Source organism: Eptatretus burgeri, chromosome 7, assembly GCF_056783735.1.
Source record: "Eptatretus burgeri isolate ZD-2024b chromosome 7, Ebu_testis_v1, whole genome shotgun sequence".
NCBI lineage: Eukaryota > Metazoa > Chordata > Myxini > Myxiniformes > Myxinidae > Eptatretus > Eptatretus burgeri.
Genome location: NC_140967.1, coordinates 51,470,473 through 51,492,903, shown reverse-complemented (window position 1 = coordinate 51,492,903; position 22,431 = coordinate 51,470,473). Strand labels below are relative to the sequence as shown.

At 42.2% G+C, this 22,431-nt stretch overlaps 1 long non-coding RNA gene across 3 annotated transcripts in view; it reads left to right on the top strand.

Annotated features, from left to right (window-relative positions):
- Positions 1-304: 304 nt before the first annotated feature.
- The window catches only part of LOC147023249 (uncharacterized), a 171,300-nt gene continuing 149,173 nt past the window's right edge, over positions 305-22,431 (top strand). The window contains exons 1-2 of one of the 3 annotated variants that reach the window (XR_015059731.1): positions 305-415; positions 7,348-7,432. This is a non-coding gene — a long non-coding RNA (uncharacterized LOC147023249). Of the gene's footprint in view, positions 416-609; positions 691-738; positions 968-7,347; positions 7,433-22,431 lie in introns of those variants that run through there. The other 2 variants (XR_015059733.1, XR_015059732.1) reach the window with 2 other exon arrangements.

Genomic DNA, 22,431 nt, shown 5'->3' with positions numbered 1-22,431 from the left:
CGGGTGTGATGTGGGCGGAGATTGCCGGGTGTATTGTGGGCGGAGATTGCCGGGTGTATTGTGGGCGGAGATTGCCGGGTGTATTGTGGGCGGAGATTGCCGGGTGTATTGTGGGCGGAGATTGCCGGGTGTATTGTGGGCGGAGATTGTTTTAATTTAGGTTGTGGGCATTGAAGATACAATAATATCAACTCAAAATAGTTGGCAATTAATAATGAGGCGAGTATTTAGAAGATAAGGAAATAACAAGAGTGTGTGGATATCGCAATCGCACCATGGGTCAAACAGCTTCCTGTACAAAAAACAGAGGGGACAGTTCGTCGTGTCCCCTCCTATCCCACAACCTCCACACCGTAGAGAAGATGGCTGTCCATTCATCCGCAAGCTGTTACGCTCATTGGCTGTGTGAGAATAGGTGTGATGTGATTGGTTCCTGACAAGATTATCGTATAGGCTTATTAAAAACTGATATTCGAAATTATATTCCATATTTGACGATCGAAACTCATGGCCTAAATAATAATGTCGAAATCGAGAGTTAAATCGGATAAAAATGAGGAAGAAGCAATTTCTTCCGAGCCCGATATAATTAAATAATACGTTCGTGTGAGGTGAGGTAAAAATGGCTCCAAAAAAATAATGCATTTTTTTCTTCACTTTTTTAAAGGTAACAAGACGACCCGTGAACCAGTTGAGTTCCCGTTGTGACAGCGGTTGATGAAAAAAAAAAAATTTTGATATTATTTAGTGGTCAAACTTTAACTTGAAGAAAATTTGAGCATTTACCTCAGGAGTCATCGTTCGGCCAACCGGTTTCTCGAGATTTATCAACACATTCTCCGTGGTTTGTCCTTGTGCTTTATGGATCGTCATACCAAAACTTGACTGAATCGGGAATTGATTTTTAAATAAATTTTTTCGTTGCCTGATTTGAACGAAACTTGATACTGCACACCGCAGGAGAATGGTGAGTCAGGTGGGCCGAAAATCTTTGCACCATCGTGTACCGTTTTGGCTGTATTTCGGGATCATACATACAATATATATGTACATACGTATATATACATACAAGATGAGAGTTTTAGTAATATATAGATCATTGTACGTCTGATTTTGTTTTACACTGTCCAGGGACACCAGGAGCGATTTTTTTTTTTTTTTTTGATTCGGATTCTACTTTTATTATATGTACATTTTTAACGGATACATACAACGTGGAATCGCAGTTTGTTTATTAAATAACAGTGTTGCAATACTGTTTCGAATCTGGAAGCCATTTGCACACAAACAGACAGCAGTCCCCAAGCTTAGTTGTTTCGATAAGTATGTGTTTATAGTGAGGGACCCATCCCCTATGTCTAACAGGAATTAAATGTGTGCGCTGCGAAGTTTCTTTTTATATATATATTATATATATATTATATATATATATATATATATATATATATATTTTTTTTTTTTTACATCAATCCCCTTCACTTCTTCCACCACCGACCCCATTGCCCACGTGTTTTTGCCTGAAGGCGTGGGCGGAGCCTCCATCGCATCAGATCGAGGCTCCGCTCCGAGGAAGAGCATGGAGCGTTTACTCCAGCCAATGGGCGAAGGCCGAGCAGTGCCGAGGTGCTCCGGCCAATGGGAGGCGAGAGTGCTGGAAACTACTACAGAGCCTCTTCGGGCGGGCCGCCGAGATGCCCCGACACACCCCCAAGACGTCCCATCCAATCAGGAGGCTCATCACCTCAGGGCCGACTCCGCCCCAGCCAGATGAAGTGTTCGCCCCTTTCAAAAGGGAAGAGGTTAGGAGTCATCGTGGCCATTGCTCTTGACATGTATCGTGAGCGTTGTGGACTGCTGTCTTTTGCGGTGGCTCCTCGTGGTGGTGCTGGTCGAGCAGCCAGGGTCGTGGGCTCGTGGATTTGGGTCGTGGGTTCGAGTCCCACTATGGTGGGTTGGAGTCGGTGTAACCGCACGAGGCGGAAAGGTACCCGGCCAGGCTCTTCCCCCAGCTCGCCTTCCCTCTTGAGCCGAAGGGTCCAATAAAGACTCGACGGTCCATTTATTGTGTGTGTGTGTGTGTGTGTGTGTGTATGTGTGTGTGTGTGTGTGTGTGTGTGTGTGTGTGTGTGTGTGTGTGTGTGTGTGTGTGTGTGTGTGTGTGTGGTGCCAGTCTGTTAGGTGGAATTGTTTAAGTGTTTTCTTTTCATTATACATTGCATTTTATTCAGTTGTAACTCTGCTCTGTCTCCCTTCCCGATTTTTGACCCCATTATAAATTTGACCCCCAATTGTTAAATGTTCCAGTTTGTTGCCCGTGTTTTCTTCCATTGACCCAGCACGGTGCGGGCTTGAGAAATAGTGAGGCCGTCGGTGCCGTGAGTTATCATTGGGTCCGATGGACTTTGGTAATTCCGCTCTGTTACACCGGACCGAGGTCGCGAGAGCGACCCAGTTCGACAGTCCGTTGAGGGTGTGACTTCCCTGGTAATTTGACAACCTGGGTACTTAGGTATATTGAAATTTGGCTGTTAACCCGACCCCACGCCGTCAGAGAATTGGCGAGCATGGCCGTTAAATGACCCGTGACCTTCAGAGTTGTCCGAGAGTCACGACCTAAATTTCAGATATTTAGTGGAAGACGGCTCTACTGCTCCACCTGGCGGCCGTTCCTCGCCACCGACCCCCGGCCCACAACAATACAACCTCGGCCAATAGAATGACCTCGTGATATCTACACTCGCCTCTAAGTTGTCTTACCTGGGTATGAGTCCTGACCCAACTATAAGAAAGATGTCATCTTGGTGTTTCACAGGCATCGTGAATTTTCAATGTGTGTGTCGTTCCTCCGCATTAAACTGGGCGTCCTGTCTTCTGTCATTCATTGATGGACATTAAGATCCCCATGCTGTCCTTCATGAAGAGTGGGCAAGCTATTGCCAGCACCGTGGCCAAATTACAAATTCCTGCATGAACTACTGTTGTGAAGGCAAGGATAAACCACTCAGCCTGGGTTCGTGCTCCGTCACCCTGAGCGATTGGTTCGTACTCCGTCACCCTGAGCGATTGGTTCGTGCTCCGTCACCCTGAGCGATTGGTTCGTGCTCCGTCACCCTGAGCGATTGGTTCGTGCTCCGTCACCCTGAGCGATTGGTTCGTGCTCCGTCACCCTGAGCGATTGGTTCGTGCTCCGTCACCCTGAGCGATTGGTTCGTGCTCCGTCACCCTGAGCGATTGGTTCGTGCTCCGTCACCCTGAGCGATTGGTTCGTGCTCCGTCACCCTGAGCGATTGGTTCGTGCTCCGTCACCCTGAGCGATTGGTTCGTGCTCCGTCACCCTGAGCGATTGGTTCGTGCTCCGTCACCCTGAGCGATTGGTTCGTGCTCCGTCACCCTGAGCGATTGGTTCGTGCTCCGTCACCCTGAGCGATTGGTTCGTGCTCCGTCACCCTGAGCGATTGGTTCGTGCTCCGTCACCCTGAGCGATTGGTTCGTGCTCCGTCACCCTGAGTGATTGGTTCGTGCTCCGTCACCCTGAGCGATTGGTTCGTGCTCCGTCACCCTGAGCGATTGGTTCGTGCTCCGTCACCCTGAGCGATTGGTTCGTGCTCCGTCACCCTGAGCGATTGGTTCGTGCTCCGTCACCCTGAGCGATTGGTTCGTGCTCCGTCACCCTGAGGGATTGGTTCGTGCTCCGTCACCCTGAGGGATTGGTTCGTGCTCCGTCACCCTGAGCGATTGGTTCGTGCTCCGTCACCCTGAGCGATTGGTTTGTGCTCCGTCACCCTGAGCGATTGGTTCGTGCTCCGTCCACCTGAGCGATTGGTTCGTGCTCCGTCACCCTGAGCGATTGGTTCGTGCTCCGTCACCCTGAGCGATTGGTTCGTGCTCCGTCACCCTGAGCGATTTGTTTGTGCTACATCATTCTGAGCGAGCGGTTCGTTCTCCGTCATCCTGAGCGAGTGGTTCATGCTCTGTCATTGTAAGCTAGTTGTGAAATAACACCCGATTACTGAGTCGTTTGCCGTATGAACTTGTTTTCTAAATGACGAGCCCAATTTTTTCCCACCCGTCACACGCAGCTGTTTATATTGATTAATGTTGGTGAACATATCCCTGAAACATCGATATATAAATGCAACATTGTTTTCTGTGTTGTATACAGGAAATACTTCAGTGGGTAATCACACTGACTCCAACCTCCCGATTTCCCGAAAAATTGCCGATATCGGCCGTGTGTGTGTGTGTGTGTGTGTGTGTGTGTGTGTGTGTGTGTGTGTGTGTGTGTGTGTGTGTGTGTGTGTGTGTGTGTGTGTGTGTGTGTGTGTGTGTGTGTGTGTGTGTGTGTGTGTGTGTGTGTGTGTGTGTGTGTGTGTGTGTGTTGTGCATGAAGCATAACATATTCTTTCTGCTAACTCCCCTATTCCCCTCTCTCTCTCTCTCTCTCTCTGTCTCTCTGTCTCTCTGTCTCTCTGTCTCTCTGTCTCTCTGTCTCTCTGTCTCTCTGTCTCTCTGTCTCTCTGTCTCTCTGTCTCTCTGTCTCTCTGTCTCTCTCTTGGGACATATCCTGACGGTGGTTATGTTTGGACGGTGTTTGTCTCCCGACGTGTCTGGGCAGCGTTTGTCTCCGGGCGTGTCCTGGCAGTGTTTATGTCTGGACGGGAGTTTGTCTCTGGATGTGTCCGAGCGGTGTTTTCCTCCTGCCAGCTTGGCTCCGAACGCGTCTGGGCGGTGTTTGTCTCTGGACGCGTCCGGGCGGTGTTTGTCTCCGGACACTTCCGCGCCATGTTTGTCTCCGTACACGTCCGGGCGGTGTTTGTCTCTGAACATGTCCGGGCGGTTTTTGTCTCCGGACAGCTTGGCTCCAGACGCCATTTATGTCTGGACGTGAGTTTGTCTCTGGACTTGTCCAGACAGAAGTTTGTCTCTGGACGTGAGTTTGTCTCTATGCCCTATTTGTCATATGACTGGTAGAAAATGGATTTCAGACATTATTTTGTTTCCATCTTCATTGTTATTCTATACAGACTCATTTTGATGAGACTATGAATCGTAGTTAACGCTCCACCATACGTCTGCCTTCCTTTCCTCTCACCTCACACTGTCTTTCCTCCCCCCACCCTTTCCTCGATCCCCCAACTCCCTCTCCCCTTTCACCTCCACCTCTTCACTCTCCCCACACTCTCTCTCCCTCACCCCCCTCTCTCCCTCACCCCCCCTCTCTCTTCCCCCCTCTTTTTCTCCCTCCCCCTTTAGTATTACCATCAGCGAAGTGACGGGTGGTATTTGCGAGGAAATACATAAAATAAATAGCAATGACAGAATTTTATGCATGTTTTTTTTCTCTGCATTTAACGTTTATTGATTTTTTAGTTTTTGCATAGTATGATACAGAAAAGACAAAAGTACGTGACAATCACATGTTGCAAACACGTGGAGCAAATTCTATACTGTAAATTCTATATGTCCATAGACATACAAAATCAATGTCAAATCACTCAGATAATATTGTTACGGTTCTAGGAACTATATGCATTCAAACATACAGCTGACCCAAAGTTAGTTATGCCGTTAAGTATATGTGTAGACAGATTCCCTCCTCGTGTTTCATGGAAAATCGAAGGGGTGCGTTGCGATGTTTTTTTAGTTAGGGTAATAAATATTTATATCCCATCCCCCATCACGATCCACTGTCCACCTGCTGTATCCGAAGACCCGTTGGCCGGAGCAAAATCTTTGTGTTGTGGCTTCTTCTTGATGAGCCCAGACAGCGTGGAGGGGGGGGGGGTGGCGGGTTTCTCCCGGCATGGCCGAAACCTGCCCAGAAAGGGCGGACCCATGGAGGTCGTGTCCAATCAGGGCGGACAGTGGCGTCGGCTTCATCAAGGCCCCTCCCTGCTGAGAGAGATCTATAAATTACGAAGCGATCCTCAGCGTAGAGTCCTTGGCTGGGAGATAAATTGCGGCACCATCCTGAGAGGGTAGAGAGAGAATTTTGTGTGGGTCGGCCGTGTTCGCTGGAGTCTGAGGTTGGAGAGAAACAGCGTTGGAGCGAGACAGTGGTTGGAGTCACGGGTTGCCAAAGAAAGAAGGAGGGTCGTGACGCGGAGGGTCTGTTCACGTCTCGCCTCGGCGGCCCGTCTGTTGTGCTGGTTCGAGGGCACCCGATCTTGACCGGGTCTCTCGTGGGTCCTGTCGGCAGCCCTGATCGCCGTCTCGGACTCCGCTCTGCTCCACCCGGGCTCCTTCGCGGACACGGTCTCCACGCGTGTGGCTTTGAGCCGAGCTGCATGACCAATGACAGGTGCCGCACCATGGAGCATCCCTTCCCTCCAACGTGCAGATACCCCAAAATAATTGCGACCTCAGCTCACCTCCCTCTCTGGCTGGGGGGGTCCTTTGCAATACACCTGGGTTTATTTTCGTCTGAGTGTGTGGCACCGTCTTTAAGTAGAACTGTTTAAGTGTTTGATCATTGTAAATCTTGCCTGTATATCCCGCGATAAGTCTGCTCTGAGTCATTTTGTAAGTTGATTGTAAATAAACCATTATTAGAAATGTTCCCAGTTCATTTTCGTCTTGGATGTATGGTAGAAAAATAATGCCGAGAGTGTACAAGGTGACCACTTGCAAAGGGGACAAGAAGTTTATTAAAAGTATAGATAATTGGGTTTAGATATGACTGCTGACATGAAATGGCAGTGAACTGCCATGATGAAGAACTCAAAAGAATGGAAGAATGGAATTATATAGGCACAAGGAGGACATTCCACAAAAGGGAAAAAAGAGAAAAACGTGGTGTGCATAAAGCTTGGATTTAGTGACGTGCAGATTTATTGCGAACTTTGAGTGTAAGCAAAGCACCTCAAAGCTTGAAACCTACTTACTTGCTTTGAACTGAATGTTTTGGATTACTAATCCATCATTTCAAGACAACGATGGGAAAAGCTATTCACAATGTTTTAGATGATTCCTAACAATCTTTGCATAATAGAAACAACCTTTTTTTCATTCAATATGATATTCCATTGTGTTGCATCATAAAATCTTGCTTGTCATTCCCATCGCTGCTTGCTCGTGTATTCGCTACTTAAGAGATGACAACTTTTAGATCTGTGTCTTCCACTTTACAATCAGATACTGCACACGCCATAACATAATCTCTATACCTGGTATCAATGCTCACTATCTCACATTTCCAAATATTAAACTGTATTTGTCATGTCCTGGCTGGAATGCTTCCTTGTTTAAATCTTTCTCAAGCTGATTCCTCCATTTAAATATTTTACCTACCTTTGTACTTTCTCTTTCCAGCAAAGAAAAACTAATTTCAATTTGTCTCCTTTCTAGCTACTGGTATACAAATTGTCATCATCAACAGCAGCCTGTTTTTAATCCACTCCAGGATGAAAGCCTCTGTCAACTCACTTTAAAGGTATTGGCACATCACCACCCTTATCACCAACTTTTTCACCCTATCATTCACCACCCTTTCACAATACTTTGAACAGTTGCTCCATCAACTTGATACCCCTGTAATTCTCATAATCCATAACTCCCTCTTTATTTATGTACTTAGTAAGTATCTCTCTTAGTAACTTTCCAGCCAATCCTTTAGTATCCTTTCCTCTTCTCAGAATTTAACCAACAACTGACTAATCCAATCTACTCCTCCATTCCCACATCCCTTATGAAGCATCTTTACCACTACCCTTGATGCTCCACTAGCTTTCTCTCACTTAGTTTTCCTTAAAGCTACCACAACCTCTTCCCACTCTGTCTCATAATGGTCCTTGCACCTTGCTCACCTCTTCAAATACGTCTCTCTGATTCTCTACATTTAGCAGTTCTTCAAATATTATTTCCATCTACGAAGAATGTCCTTCTCCTCATTAAAATAAAATTCCAGGCTCCACTGACATTAGTCACTTTAATATGCCCAATATCCTTTATTGCCCATTCACTGTTCTACCCATCTTATGAATAATTTTAACCTCTTCCGAGTCTATCTTCTCCTATTATTTATGAGCCTCCAGTCTAGCTTTTGCCACTGATCTTTTTGCCTCTTTTTACTTTTCCATGAAATTTCTCCTGCTGCATCCTATCTTCTTCTTCTTCTTCTTTTCTTTTCGGCTTTTCTCACTTTTTACATGGAGTCGCCACATTGATGGTTGATCACCCATCTTCATCTCCTCCTGTCAATCAGCCATTCTTCTTCCAATCCCACAACTTCTAAATCTCTCAGTGCATCCTTCAATATGGTTTTTGGCCTTCCACTTCTCCTTCTTCCTGGCAATGCCATCTCCATCTCCATTTCTCTCTCTCTCTCTCTCTCTCTCTCTCTCTCTCTCTCTCTCTCTCTCTCTCTCTCTCTCTCTCTCTCTCTCTCTCTCTCTCTGTCTCTCTCTCTTTCTCTTTCTCTTTCTCTTTCTCTTTCTCTTTCTCTTTCTCTTTCTCTTTCTCTTTCTCTTTCTCTTTCTCTTTCTCTTTCTCTTTCTCTTTCTCTTTCTCTTTCTCTTTCTCTTTCTCTTTCTCTTTCTCTTTCTCTTTCTCTTTCTCTTTCTCTTTCTCTTTCTCTTTCTCTTTCTCTTTCTCTTTCTCTTTCTCTTTCTCTCTCTCTCTCTCTCTCTCTCTCTCTCTCTCTCTTTCTCTTTCTCTTTCTCTTTCTCTTTCTCTTTCTCTCTCTTTCTCTTTCTCTTTCTCTCTCTCTCTTTCTCTCTCTCTCTTTCTCTCTCTCTCTTTCTCTCTCTCTCTCTCTCTCTCTTTCTCTCTCTCTCTCTCTCTCTCTCTCTCTCTCTCTCTCTCTCTCTCTCTCCATCGAGTGCAACCTGTTGCTGCTGGTTGCATCATTGGTTGGGACGCGGCAATGCCGCTGATGTCCCCCTTACCAGTACACTGGTGCTCATTTTGCCGACCTCGGAAGGATGACAGGCTGAGTCAATCTCCTGGTGTATTTAATTCAGTGGCCAACGGGGCTTGAACTCAGGACCCTAGGATTCCAAGCCACCACCCTAACCACTAAACCAACACCAGGCTATATCTCCATTGCTGACCTCACCACACACTCTTTCTCTCTCCTCATTGCATGATCAAGCCAATTCAGTCTCTTATCGGATACTTTCTTTGATGCTTCCACAATCTTCACTGATCCCCTGATATACTGGTTCATAATCTTGTCCTTTCTTCTCACTTCACACACCCATCTCAGCATCTGCATCTCATTTCCATCCAGTTTCTGTTCCTCTTTCTTTGATGTTGCCAAAGTTTCTGCACTATATAACAAAGCCGGTCTCACGACTATCTTGTAAATTCTTCCTTTCAGTTTCAGCAGCACTTTTCCATCACACAACACTCCACTGCACTTCCTCCAATTATTTCAACCAGAACTAATCTATTGCTGAAATGTCATTTCCATCTTCTGCCACCATTGGCCCCAGATACTTGAAGCTACTCACTTTCTCCAGATCTTCACCCATAATCTTTACGCTTTCAGCTGGACACTCTTCCTGAGGCTCAAACTGACAATCCATATCATGAGTATTTGGTCTACTGATCTTTATACTCTGATCTTTTGTACATTTCTCCAGATACTCAGTCATATTATGATCATCCCCACCACATAGCTCAAAGTCATCTGCAAACACCATTGACCATGGCACTCCTGTCTCACTTGCTCAGTTTGAACCTCCATGACAATCAGGAAGAGGATGGGGCTCAGTGCCTAATCTTTGATGCACTCCATCTTTAACTTCAAAACTCTCACTCTCCCCCTGCTTCTTACTCTTGTCTGACAATTCTTATACATTTCCTGTAATAGCCGCACATACTTCTCAGGGAGTCCACAAATTCTTGCACATCTCCTTACTTCCTCCCAAGGCACCCGGTGATAAGTCTTCTCTATATCAATGAATACAAGCTTTATGTTGCTTTGACCTTCCTTGTATTTCTCCATCACTTACCATCACTTGCCTTCATATTGTTTCCTCTGAGCATCAATCCGAGTTGATCAATTGAGAAACTCCCAAGTCAATTTGCAGCAAGCAAAAAAACATTTTCCCCTTATTTTGTGGCTATTTGTAGTGTATTCTTTGTATTTCATTGCTATTTAAAAACTATTTTTCCCCAAAAAATAGCAAAAACATAGGTTTCCTTTCCTTTCCTATTTTTTTTTTTTTTTTTTTTTTTTTACTATTTTCGAGATTTCGGTGGTTGCAGTGCTATTTTTTCACTGTTTTTCTGTACTTTGCTTCACATCAAAGTGGTTGCTATTTTTTTCACTATTTTCTTGGACTTTGTTTCTTTTACACCAGATTTGCTCTTATTTTTTTCACTGTTTTTCTTTACTTTGTTGTTTTACACCAAAGTGGTTGCTAATTTTTCACTATTTTTTTCCATACTTTGTTTTATTACAGCAGATTTGCTGCTATGTTTTTTTGCTATTTTTTTGTACATTGTTTTCCACCAACGTGGTTGTTATTTTTCCCCGATTTGTTTTGTTCTAAAACTGCCTATTTAATATGTATTTTTCTCCAATTTATTTCCTGTTTCTTTTTGTTTGAAACTAGCTATTTAAAATCTCTTTTTCACCTTTTTATAGCCTAGTGTTGGCTTAGTGGTTAGGGTGGCTGGCTTAGGATTAGGGTGACTGGCTTGGATCTGAGGGTCCTGAGTTAAAGCCCTGTTGGCTGCTGAATTAACACCAGGTGGGGTTGACTCAGCCTCCCATCCTTCTCAGTTTGGCAAAATGAGTACCAGTGTACTGATAGAGGGGCACAGCATCAGTGGCACAGCTGTGCTTCCAAGAAATGATAGCTGCCATAGAACAGAACAAAACCTTCTTTTTTTTCTATATATCTTTGTTCGAAAACTTGCTCTTCAAAATCTGTTTTTGTTCCTATTTTTTCCCTTTTTTTTGTTCCAAAACTCACTATTTAAAATATATATTTTCAGATGCAAAAAATATGAAAAAAGACATATTTGTTTATTTTTTTCTCCTATTATATTTCCTTTTTTTTTTTTTGACGAGGATTGCTCTACTGTGAATGCATGCACATACGTATGCAGCACATATACATAAATAGGGTTACCAGACGTCCGGTTTTTCCCAGGCATGTCCTCCTTTTCGGTCCTCAAATCTCCGTCTGGCCGGTATATTTTAAATACCGAGAAATGTCCAGGATTTTCCCATTTTATTGCTTTTGCATTTTGAAAGGGATAAATTTTAAGATTTCGGATACTTTTTTTACATTATTTAAATGGTTAAACCATTTTTGTACATTTTCTCATGGTCGAGAAGAAACGGAAGCCGAGTGCTTGGTATGTATACCTGGAACGAATGTCTCTGTGGTAAATAAAGGTGCTATAATGATTTAAAATCTTATGTGGACTCAGAAAAGCACAATGCTTCCAGAAATAATTCAGTATTTGGATTGGAATAATGGTGGTTTGCAGTCAAAATTAATCGAGTTCTGGAACACACCTAATGAGACTGCCGATATGATTGCTCAAGACGTAAAGGAAACTTGAAAAGTGTCCTCTTTTTCAGAGTGTCTGTCTCCAGAGTGTCCTCTTTTTGAAAGTTAAAATATGGTAAAATTATATGCAGATATATACTTGGACTATCATTCAGAGTTTGATATTGTTACTCAATCCTTGAGGAAAGAATTTAGTTGAGTCCAATGAGTTAATAATTCCATCATCAAAATATAACTCCTGCCTGTTCCTTTGCGAGTTATTAAAGGCCTTTTCTTCTGTCTGATTGCCTGCTGAACTGCTAAAGTTCACCAACACTGCTCCTTCCTTTTGATCCTCCCTCCTTGAATTTTTTTCCCACACACCTTTGCTGCTGCCCCAAACAAGGCCTCCTTCATGTAACTCCACTCCCTCTCTGTAGGCTGGCTTATTGTATTAATTACCAACCTCTTCCTTGGATCTGATCGTATTGGCCAATACACTGTAGCTTCCACACACTGATGTTCTCCCTACTTTTCTCTTTCCGATGTCTGCCATTCTTAACCAACTTCCAATCTAACACTAATAACGTACACTGGTTCACTACAGCATCCACTGGTAATCTGCACCAATCACCACTCTTTCATCCTTGGATACACTCTCCACCACTTCATCCAACTCACTCCAGAAATCTTCTTTATACTCCATATCACACCCCATATGCGGGGCATATGCACTGATGACATTCATCATCACCCCTTCAATTTCCAACCTCACACTCATCACTCGGTCCGACACTCTCCTCACCTCCAATACCCTCTTGACATAATCCTCCTTCAGGCTTACCCTGACACCATTTGGTGCTTTCCTCACAAAATGCACAATTGTTATGCTAAGTTGCCCCACTATTGGGGCAACTTAGCTAAATATAGCATAACAATTGTGCATTTTGTGAGGTGAGGAAGGCACCAAATTTGGCACACTTGTAGCCTATCATATTATGAACAGATTTGGATATTGGGCCATCTCAAATTCAGCCGCTGATGGCTGTGGCAGCCATTTTCCACTGCCATCAAAAATTTTAAGATGGCCCAATATCCAAATCTGTTCATAATATGATAGGCTACTAGTGTGCCAAAGTTGGTGCTTTCATCACAAAATGCACAATTGTTATGCTAAGTTGCCCCACTATATATATATATATATATATATATATATATATATATATATATATATATATATATATATATATATATATATATATATATATGTATATATATATATATATATATATGTATATGTATGTATATATATATGTATATATGTATATATATATATATATATATATATATATATATATATATATATATATATATATATATATATATATATATATATATATATATATATATATATATATATATATATATATATATATATATATATATACATACAAGAGCCTGGTGGTGGCTTTGTGGTTATGGTGGCGGCTTGGGATACCAGGGTCCTGAGTTCAAGCCCCGTTGGCTGCTGTATTTAACACCAGGGGGTTGACTCAGCCTGTCATCCTTCCGATGTTGGCGAAATGAGTACCAGTGTACTGGTCCCGGTGTATGCCCCGGTTAGAATAGGTGTACCATATCCCTGTGTGTCGTAAGAGGCGACCAGGGTTGGCGTCAGGAAGGGCATCCGGCCATAAAAAAACATTGCCTCAAGAAAAAAGCCCAACTCCTGCACAGCTGGGAAAAATGGCTGTAAAAACGGTCATTCATTCTATTTATTTATTTATATATATATATATATATATATATATATATATATATATATATATATATATATATATATATATATATATATATATATATATATATACACACAGGGTGAGTCAAAAGTAGCACCCGATTTCTCTTTTTTTGGCTGTCAGATTATTTCTGGGAAGTCATGTTGTTAATAATTGTCTTGCAGATTATTAATTTTCGTAATTTATTTATTTTTGATTTTGTTTTGCAGGTTATTGCTGCGAGTTTGGAAAGTTACTGAATTTGCACCAAATTGAACCATGAATTATCTTTCAATGAATCAACGCATTGCGGCCGTGAAACATTACTACAAATGTAATGAAGAACGGACGATGGCATGCCGTTTGGCACAGGAATTCGATATTAACCCACCTCAGGGAAGAAACGTGATTGATTGTCGAGAAATTTGAAGCAACAGGGTCGATAGCCACTGCAAAGAAGTCCGGTTGTCCGAAAACGGCAACAAATGCAGCTAAGGCTGAAGAAGCCATCAGAAGACTGGAACAAAGTCCGCAAAAGTCAACTCGCCATTTATCTGCAGAGTTGGAAGTGAGCCAATCAAGTGTTATCTGTATCCTTCACCAGAAAAAATGGAAACCTTGCATTCCATGCTTATTGCATGCCCTTCATGATGGAGATGACGACCGCCTTCTTCAATTTTGTGAAGAGTTCTTCGCTAAACGTCACGAAGAGGACACAACGCTAGACAATATCTGGTGGTCAGATGAGGCATGTTTTAAGCTTAATGGCACAATTACGTGCCATTATCCCACTCCTTTTGTATCCCACTCCTGACACCAATGTTACGAATTCTGGCCCGCCCGGCGTGCGATCGGCCACGTAACTTGAATCGCGACCGCGTCGCCCACCGGACGGACAATTCAGTCGTGACCCTCCTGGGACTACTGCCAGAAACCAGTCACGGGTGGGGGTTTAACCCCACCACCACCACCCAGTCCGCAGTCTAACCGCGCGAAATAGGGTGAATCGCCGAATGTCGATATACCTAAGTACCCACGCGGGTAATCTGCCGAGGGATGGGACCACGCCACAGGCCGACTCCGGACATGAATCACTGAAGCGGTTCGTTCCGTATTACAGGGATAACCGAGCGGAGTTATTGTCAGCCTTGACGGTTCCGATTAATTACCGGGTGTTTTAAAACCCACTACCAATCCCTTACGTGATGCAAGATGGAGATTCAATAAAAGAAAAGACGAAGCGAAACGGGAAAACAGTTCAACAAGCAAGCACTTTATTACACAGTCAAAAGGAAGCAGGGAAAGAGTTAAAACCGAATCTAATTATTGCAACACTTAAACAGTTCTACTTTACAAGACTGGCGCCACACACACACACATTTACACAAACTCAAAAGAAATGGAAGTCGCGACTTCCCTGAGCACATCAAGTCCTTGGCGACCGTAACTCCGAGTCCCTCCGGCGTGGTCCACGAGCTCGTGCCGCACGTCGCTCGTGTGGTCCGCTCGACAGCTCGGACAAACGAACAGAACCTCCGACCTTGGCGTTATCAGCACCACTCTCCACAATTCCCCTTCAGAGACAAGGGAACAGGAAAGGGAACGACGTTCTCGTCGACCTTTACGTCCACGCTTTTTGTCGATCGCTTGCATGAACCAAGAGCCTTCAGCCTCCAACTGGGACAAGGGTACAACCAACCCACAACGACTCTTCACGCCCACCCTTTTGTAGGGGCCAGCTCTGCCCTTCGCTCCGCCCCGCACCCCGCCCCGTTCATGGCTCCTCCTTCCTTCGAGGCATTTCCAGAAAGCTCTCGAAGGGGGACGTGCCCCCATTCCGACCGCCTCACACCGTGCATCCACCAATCGGGAGCGAGCTGCCGCACCCCTCCCCTTCACACCAAGCATGGTAGGGGGGATTCAGGCGGAAGCATCAAGAGGGGAAATAAGGTGGGAAAACCCCACAAGCGTTGTTGGTTTTTGTTCTTGCACGCGCCCGCACGGTACTCGTTGAATGGCGAGTGGCGAAGATGTGGTAGCGTAGTTGTGGAAGGTGGCGTCGTGTAGTGAATGGCGTGATCGTTGAGATGTTGGTTGTGGCGATGTTCATTGTTGTTTTTGCACCAAATTAACTACAGCAAAAGAAAAACGGCTAACTGAAGCGTCGCAGCCCGAATGGATCACATATATTCCCTCTATACAACGGGTTTGGGCTAACTACACATGAACTTACCGATATATCTCACCTGAGGACCCTTTATGGTGTAATACGAATTTCCACAGCCGTAACAATATAAAAGGCTAAAAATGTGTTTTATATTTATATTTCATTTCTACTTTCCTTCTTTGCGAATCGCATCGGCGTTTTTGGCCATCTTCCAGATCACGTGACGATCAAACGGGAAGGAAATTCCAAAATCTGTCCGGTTAGATACAAGATAATATTTTTTACTATCATAATCAATGAACAGGTGCCGAATATCTTGTAGAATGGCAGACTAGATAGGTTTTGAAAATGGCGATTTTTATAACTTACGTGACCTCGTGACCTTTACCCTGACCTTGAACCCGGACAAAAGTTTTATCGTTGTGCAACACTCATCGACCTCTACCCACATACTAATATAAGTTTCATCAAGAGCAGAAAGAAAAATTGTTGACGGACGGACAGACATTTGGTCGGCTTTTACGAGATGACCTAAAAATACCTTTTTCAACCAAGTGTTCCCCCTTCAACTTTTACCAAATCACTTTTGAGCTGAATGAAGTTGTTACTCCACCTTCAGTTAATCTTTTTTGAGATATACTGTATCTCAGGTGTCATAGGTTCAGCTGGATACTTCATTATGATATGTACCAAAATCTTTTTTGACTTGTTTTCACCTAAATACACACAATCAGGGAAATATGGCTTGGAGTCAACACAGGGCTGAAGATATTCTCAAGATTTATTAATCCTTGGTAAACAACTACAATTGCAAAGATATAACTAATTGTAAAGAACTCCTGCCTCCACTGGGAGAGAGGAGGAGAGGGTTCCATTGATGGCAACGCATTGACTGTGAGAGTGGAGGAAGTCAGAAATCCAGGAATGAAGGCAGGCATCTATGCTACAGGCATAAAGTTTGGCATGCAAGGTTGGATGACAGACTGTGTCAAATGTCAGAGATATGTCGAGGGAGATGGTCTTCATCTCTTTTTTTGAGATCGAGTTCCACCAACCATTGTTGAGAGAGCAGCAGAAGCATATCCAAAGTTGAGTGACATGGGTGAAATCTAAACTGATGGTCAGAGATCACAGTTTGAAAACATGAAAGATTTGACAATTTTCTTAAAATTGGAAGTAAACTCACTGGCCTGCAGTTGATATGATATGTTTGTGCACCTTTATTGTGAACTAGCATAACCCGCACTCTGCGCGACATGTTGGGGTCAGTGTGTTTGAGAAAGGAACTAATGCAGAGTATCAGTGGTAATTTTACTTTAATGCAGTAAGTGGAATACGATTTCACTGTTTCAGAACCATTTTGTTTACTTTTTTTTTGTACCATGCACCTCATATGGTCTTTGAGATAATGTAAGCTGAATATCACGTTACTCAAGCGCAGAACAAAGTCGAAGATAGCGCGACATGAAACCACAAACTCGGAAATAATATGCAAGATGGGTGTCGTTTGTTGACTTCCAGGCAGAAGGGAGGTAGCCAAAGGAGTGCAGACTGAATCGGGTAGATAGAGGGGGGAGCAAGAACAGGAGAGCAGGATTTGAGAACACGGGTACCGATGCCATCTGGGCCAATTGCCAAAGCAGAGTCCAAGGCTAGACAGACTTTCCCCATTTCTCGGGTAAGAAGGACACAGAGTCCAGTAGAGATTGGGTACAGAGGGGTTAAGATAGGGACAGAATGGGATGGGTTTCGTACATGAGATTTGGAGGCAAAGACAGAGTTTAGACATTCTGCCTTATCTCAAGCAGAGTTTGCAGAAATGCCATTTGAGGTGAGGGATGAAATGGAGGTGGGAGCATCCACCATAGACAGACTTGACTTGGTGCCACCATTACTTGGAGGAAGGAGACTGGTAAGAGAGTTCAGATTTGTAAGATTTTGTTTTCTGGCTTGCTTTAGGATGGACACACTTGTAGCGATACTAACAGAAGTTATATCCTCATTTGGGTTCATTTTCCATGCTGTGAAAGTGAGCTGCTTCACTGCAACTGCCACCGCATAGGATTCAGTGTACCAGGATCGAGAGGATAGATTTTGAGGATATCGAGAGGATAGAAAGATGCAGGTGGGATGGGATAAACCGGTGTATGAAAAAAGTAGTTTTTGAAAGTATTCCCAGGCAGAATCAGTATCAGGTACTATTGCGATGGTTGGCCAATCGTGTTTGTTATGAGAAGGCAGATTAGAGTCTCTGCCAGTTTTTACCACCATGTTCTCTCTCACCTGCCCAACTCTTTTCCATCTTTAGCCTTTTCTTTATCATCACAAACTTTCAAATAAATTCAAGTCCATTTCATTTTTTGGTGAAATAGAATGTTGAGATTTGTGGAGGGCGAGCTGATCAACCCTCAAGCAAGTAATATCTATTTCATTTATTGTATCTCGTGTTTCCCTGCAGAAGATACAGTTTTCAGAATTAGGCACTGTATAAAAGCAATACAAACTAGAGGGGGAGCACTCGGGAGAGTGCAAAACCTCTGCCGCCAATACTGCTAGGTCACTCAAGTGAACCTTAAGGCCCGGTCACACCTTGACGTTTTAGCCAGCGATGGCAACGTGTTAAAATTTATGTAAAACGCTGGCTTACGTTGAACTTTTGATGTTTTTTTTTAAAGATTCGGACATATTCATAGCGACTTGGTCTTATGTATAACGCATTGGTAACTACACAGAACGTTTCGTTGTGTTATAGATAACTTATACCAACGAATGCTGAACCTGTTGTCGGCCTACACAACCGATGCCCAACGATAGTCTAACTCAGGCATAGCGCGTTGCACGTATCGCCGACGATGTCGTGGCGTAGCCTATTAAAAGGCTGACGCACAACGATTCAAATCATAACTGCCGTAGAAATGGAAGGGTCAAAATCGCGGTCACACCTTGGCGATCTTGCCAGCGTATGCCGACGTAACAAAAAGTGTGTCTAAAACGTTGGGGCACGTCGAATACGGTATGGGTAAGTTTGGTATGCGCGAGTAGAACGCTAAATACGCTATCATAAGTCGTAGTAAGTAGAGTACGTCAAGAAATTTTGAACATGTTCAAAATTTTACGACGTACTCGGCGTATGACACACGTTCGCATGCGATGGGGATAAGTTGTACACACGATATGCGGACGCTTACACACGTCCACAAACGCTACTTATAAGCTACTCATAAGTCGAAACACGTCGCGGTAATGTCTTTTTTACGCGAAACTTATTTCTAACTTATGTTTGACGTGCTTTGAACCAATTCTTTACGTAGTCCCAACACACATCGACGTATGTAGACGTATTCCAATGACGTCTTCCGGTCGACAAAAAAAAAAATGAATGTGTTTCTAGCTTACAACTGCCATATAAAGACGTGTTCCCAGCGGTTTTGGGAATTGGTATATAAAAATGGTGTTCATAAAAGGGGAACCCAACAGCGTTTTCGAGTCCTTTTTGAGTCGATGTCCATGTCAGCAGTAACAGTATCAGTATCAGTACCAGTATTAGTATTAGTATTAATATTAGTAGTAGTTTGTTCATGTTGGCAGTAGTAGGTGGGTGTGAGGGGGAGGGTGTGGGTTATGATGGATCGTCCTTGCGTCCGCGTGTCCACGGGTAGGTTCATAGGCTGCCACTCAACGATTTAAATGGCTGCATCTCCACTATTGAAAGTAGACGCTTGCGCTCAACAATTGGATTTTTTTTACACTCAACGACTTTTAAACGGTACCACTCAGCTATTTTCATTGTTTACAATGAACGATTTAAATTGCTGTCACTCGCCTTTGTTTTTTTTTGTTTTTTTTTGACGCTGGGGTTTGGAAATTTGAAACGTTTCTTCTGAACGTGTTAAAACGCTCAAACTCGACTATTTTAAATAGACGCTGCCGATGGACAATTGGAATCATAACCAAGCTAGACATCGAAGTGTGAACATCCTCGTCATGCCCAAGAAAAGTTTGAAGAATGCTGCAAATAAGTGTCCTGGCCGTGGCCGTGGACGCTGACGCAAGGACGATCCATTATACCGACGTCTTTCAGCCTATGAGTAACTTAAAAGTAACGTCTGTCGACGTGTGGCAACGATCGCGTAACGTGCCAACAACACGTTAATCATAGGTAGGAAATAAGTTTATGGTACTCTAAACATTACCTCGGCGTGTCTCAACTTATGATTAACTTACAAGTAGCATGTGTTGACGTCTGTCAACGATCGCAGACCGTGCCTACAACTTGTGGCCAGCGTAGCGGAACGTGTGAGTCATACGCCGGCATACGTCGTGAAATTTTAAGCATGAAAAAATTTGAGGACAAACGAAAAGTACAACGTTTAAAGCCAACGTACAACGACGTATGGCAACGTACTACGACGTATGCCAGCGTGCTCTCAATGTTATCAAAACTTACCCATAACGTATTCAACGTGTGCCAGCGTTTTAGAAAAAAAAATCAAAAATCGGCATACGTTGGCTAAAACGTCAAGGTGTGACCGGGCCTTTAATCTTATTCATTAAATATGATGTCAACAGTGCTGACAGAGTTATAGTTCTTTTCTCCAACATTTTTTTTTTGGGGGGGGGGGAGGAGACGAAACTGATTCTGGCTCACTTTTCCCCATGTAAGTGAATGGGGGATTTTCAGCGATTCATATTTTCTTTCCCAAAAAGTAAACCCCTTTTTATCCCAAGGTATGTTCATTTGTCTCCCCTTTTAACCTAGGGGCAACAAGATAAAGATTTGTTCAAGTGGCAAAGTAGTAATGTGATTTGTTAAAGGTGATTCTGAAGAAATATCTGAAACATGTAAGCCTTGGAAAACTCTTTTTGAAATAACCAATGCATATTGTTTAGCTCACTCATTGAACCTATAAACATTTGTTTATTCTCAAATTCCTTCAATAGTTTCATTTTCTTTGCACAATAATCCCCATCTAAAATATTTAAAAATAAAACATTTGAATCTTTATATTTTTCAAGATACCCCTTTTGTGTCATTATGAAATGATATACTTCTCTCATTGATCTCATCTGACCACCCCCTGAGTTGCATATCATTTTGAGATTGTAGTAAATTATTTTTCCATTGTTCAATTGATAACCATCAAAGTATTCAGTCTATTCAAGGATATTTATTATTTTCTTTACATCCTCTAACTTATTGGTTTTTAAATTGATTCGCTTATTTGTTTTATTTACCTTTGTTTTAGTTATTTTTTCAATAAGACTTATTTGATACTTTTCACATTCATTATGTTTTCCATTTATATACCAAGACTGAGATTTTCTCCACTCTTTAGTTTGATTAATACTTGGTTCGACCATTTATATATTGTGAAAAACGCGGCGGTAGCCCTTAAAAACCCTAACCCATCTTCCCATCGTTAAAACTTGTGTCCATATGGAACACAATCCATTCTATTCACTCTATCATACAATATCCATATGGAACACAATCTATTCCATTATCTAAAATAAATCTCTTATCATCAAAGGCTCCTCATGCCTTTTTATTTACTTCTTCACTATATATCTTTTGTTTATAACTTCTTATTGTATTCATTTTCCTATATTCTTCTCTCTTATTCATCAAACAATTATAATAATTTCTAAAAGTTATTGATTTCTTTATTACATATTTCTTTATTCCTTTTAACCTTTTATCAATCTGATCACCATACTTATAAGCATATGCCTTTGCTCTCAATCCAATAAACTCACTCATTACTTTTCCACCCAACTCGTCCTTAAACTTACCAATAACCTTTTCATTGTTTTTTGAAAATAACTCGCTCTTCTTACTAAAATTACTTGTATCATATACTCCAATATTTTTCTTCATATCTTTATAAACATCATCAGTTTTATATCTAGAATAAAACTATCAGTGTCCATATACAACAATGAAACATTTTCACCATACTCTTTCTTGAAGTCATACAAATAATCATACATCAATATCTTTTATAAATCAAGAACTGCTGTTCCAATATAAATTGGTTTATCCATTACAATACTTTCCTTTTTATATGAATAGCAGAAAAGTTCTCTGAAAAAACCTCTTCTCTCTCAAAACTTGGTTTATTTATCAATCCAGAAGCTTCTTTCCAAGATGTTGCGAATCTAATGTTTGCCTGTTTCTCACATTTTCCATAGTCTTTCCAAATACAGCATTATTCATGAATTTATAAAAGTCCTCTTCAAATTTTACTTTTGTATTTGCTCTCATATCTGCATTGAATTTAATATACTTTTCCATCCAAGGACTTTGTTGAAATTTTAAAACTCTGAATTTTAGCGACTCTCAACCCAGCAGATAAATATTGTCTCAAGTTCCTTTGATGCAAAACATATCCCTCTTTATCATAGAATGTTGTTAACCTTACAGAACCTCAAATCAACTTCAAAATAATAACCTTCTTCTTCCTCATTCAAATCATCTTGAGAAGAAACAACAATATTCATCAAAGCCTTTTCATAATCCTTTTCTTCCACCCACTCTAATTTATCATAAGGCAGAGATTGAGACATTTCCCATCCATACAAATTATGGGCATCAAAATACATCAAATAATTACTATCTTTTTCACTCATAATTTGGAAGATATTTATTATTTGCTTTAGCATATCTTTTTGAACATACTTGTGATATTCCACCTCTCTTGGACTTCTCAATCATCAAAAGCATATCTACATCACTGATTAAATCTATATCTTGTTTTGTCATTTTCACCATTGCACTCCAAGCGAAACCAGGAGCTGTGAAATAGTGGGCAGGATCGAATCCATAACAATTTTTATGATGACAGAGTGATCGAAAAGCTTCAAACACATCAGCGAACAATAAAACATGTTTTTAGATACAAATCATGATATTCTCCAAGGTTCTTTTTCTTAAATATTTTCCAAATCTCTTGTGCATGATTATATTCCTTATCACTTATCTCTTCTTCATAAAGGTTATTATAGAAACTTTCTTTTGAAGGAAGTTGTGTTTCTT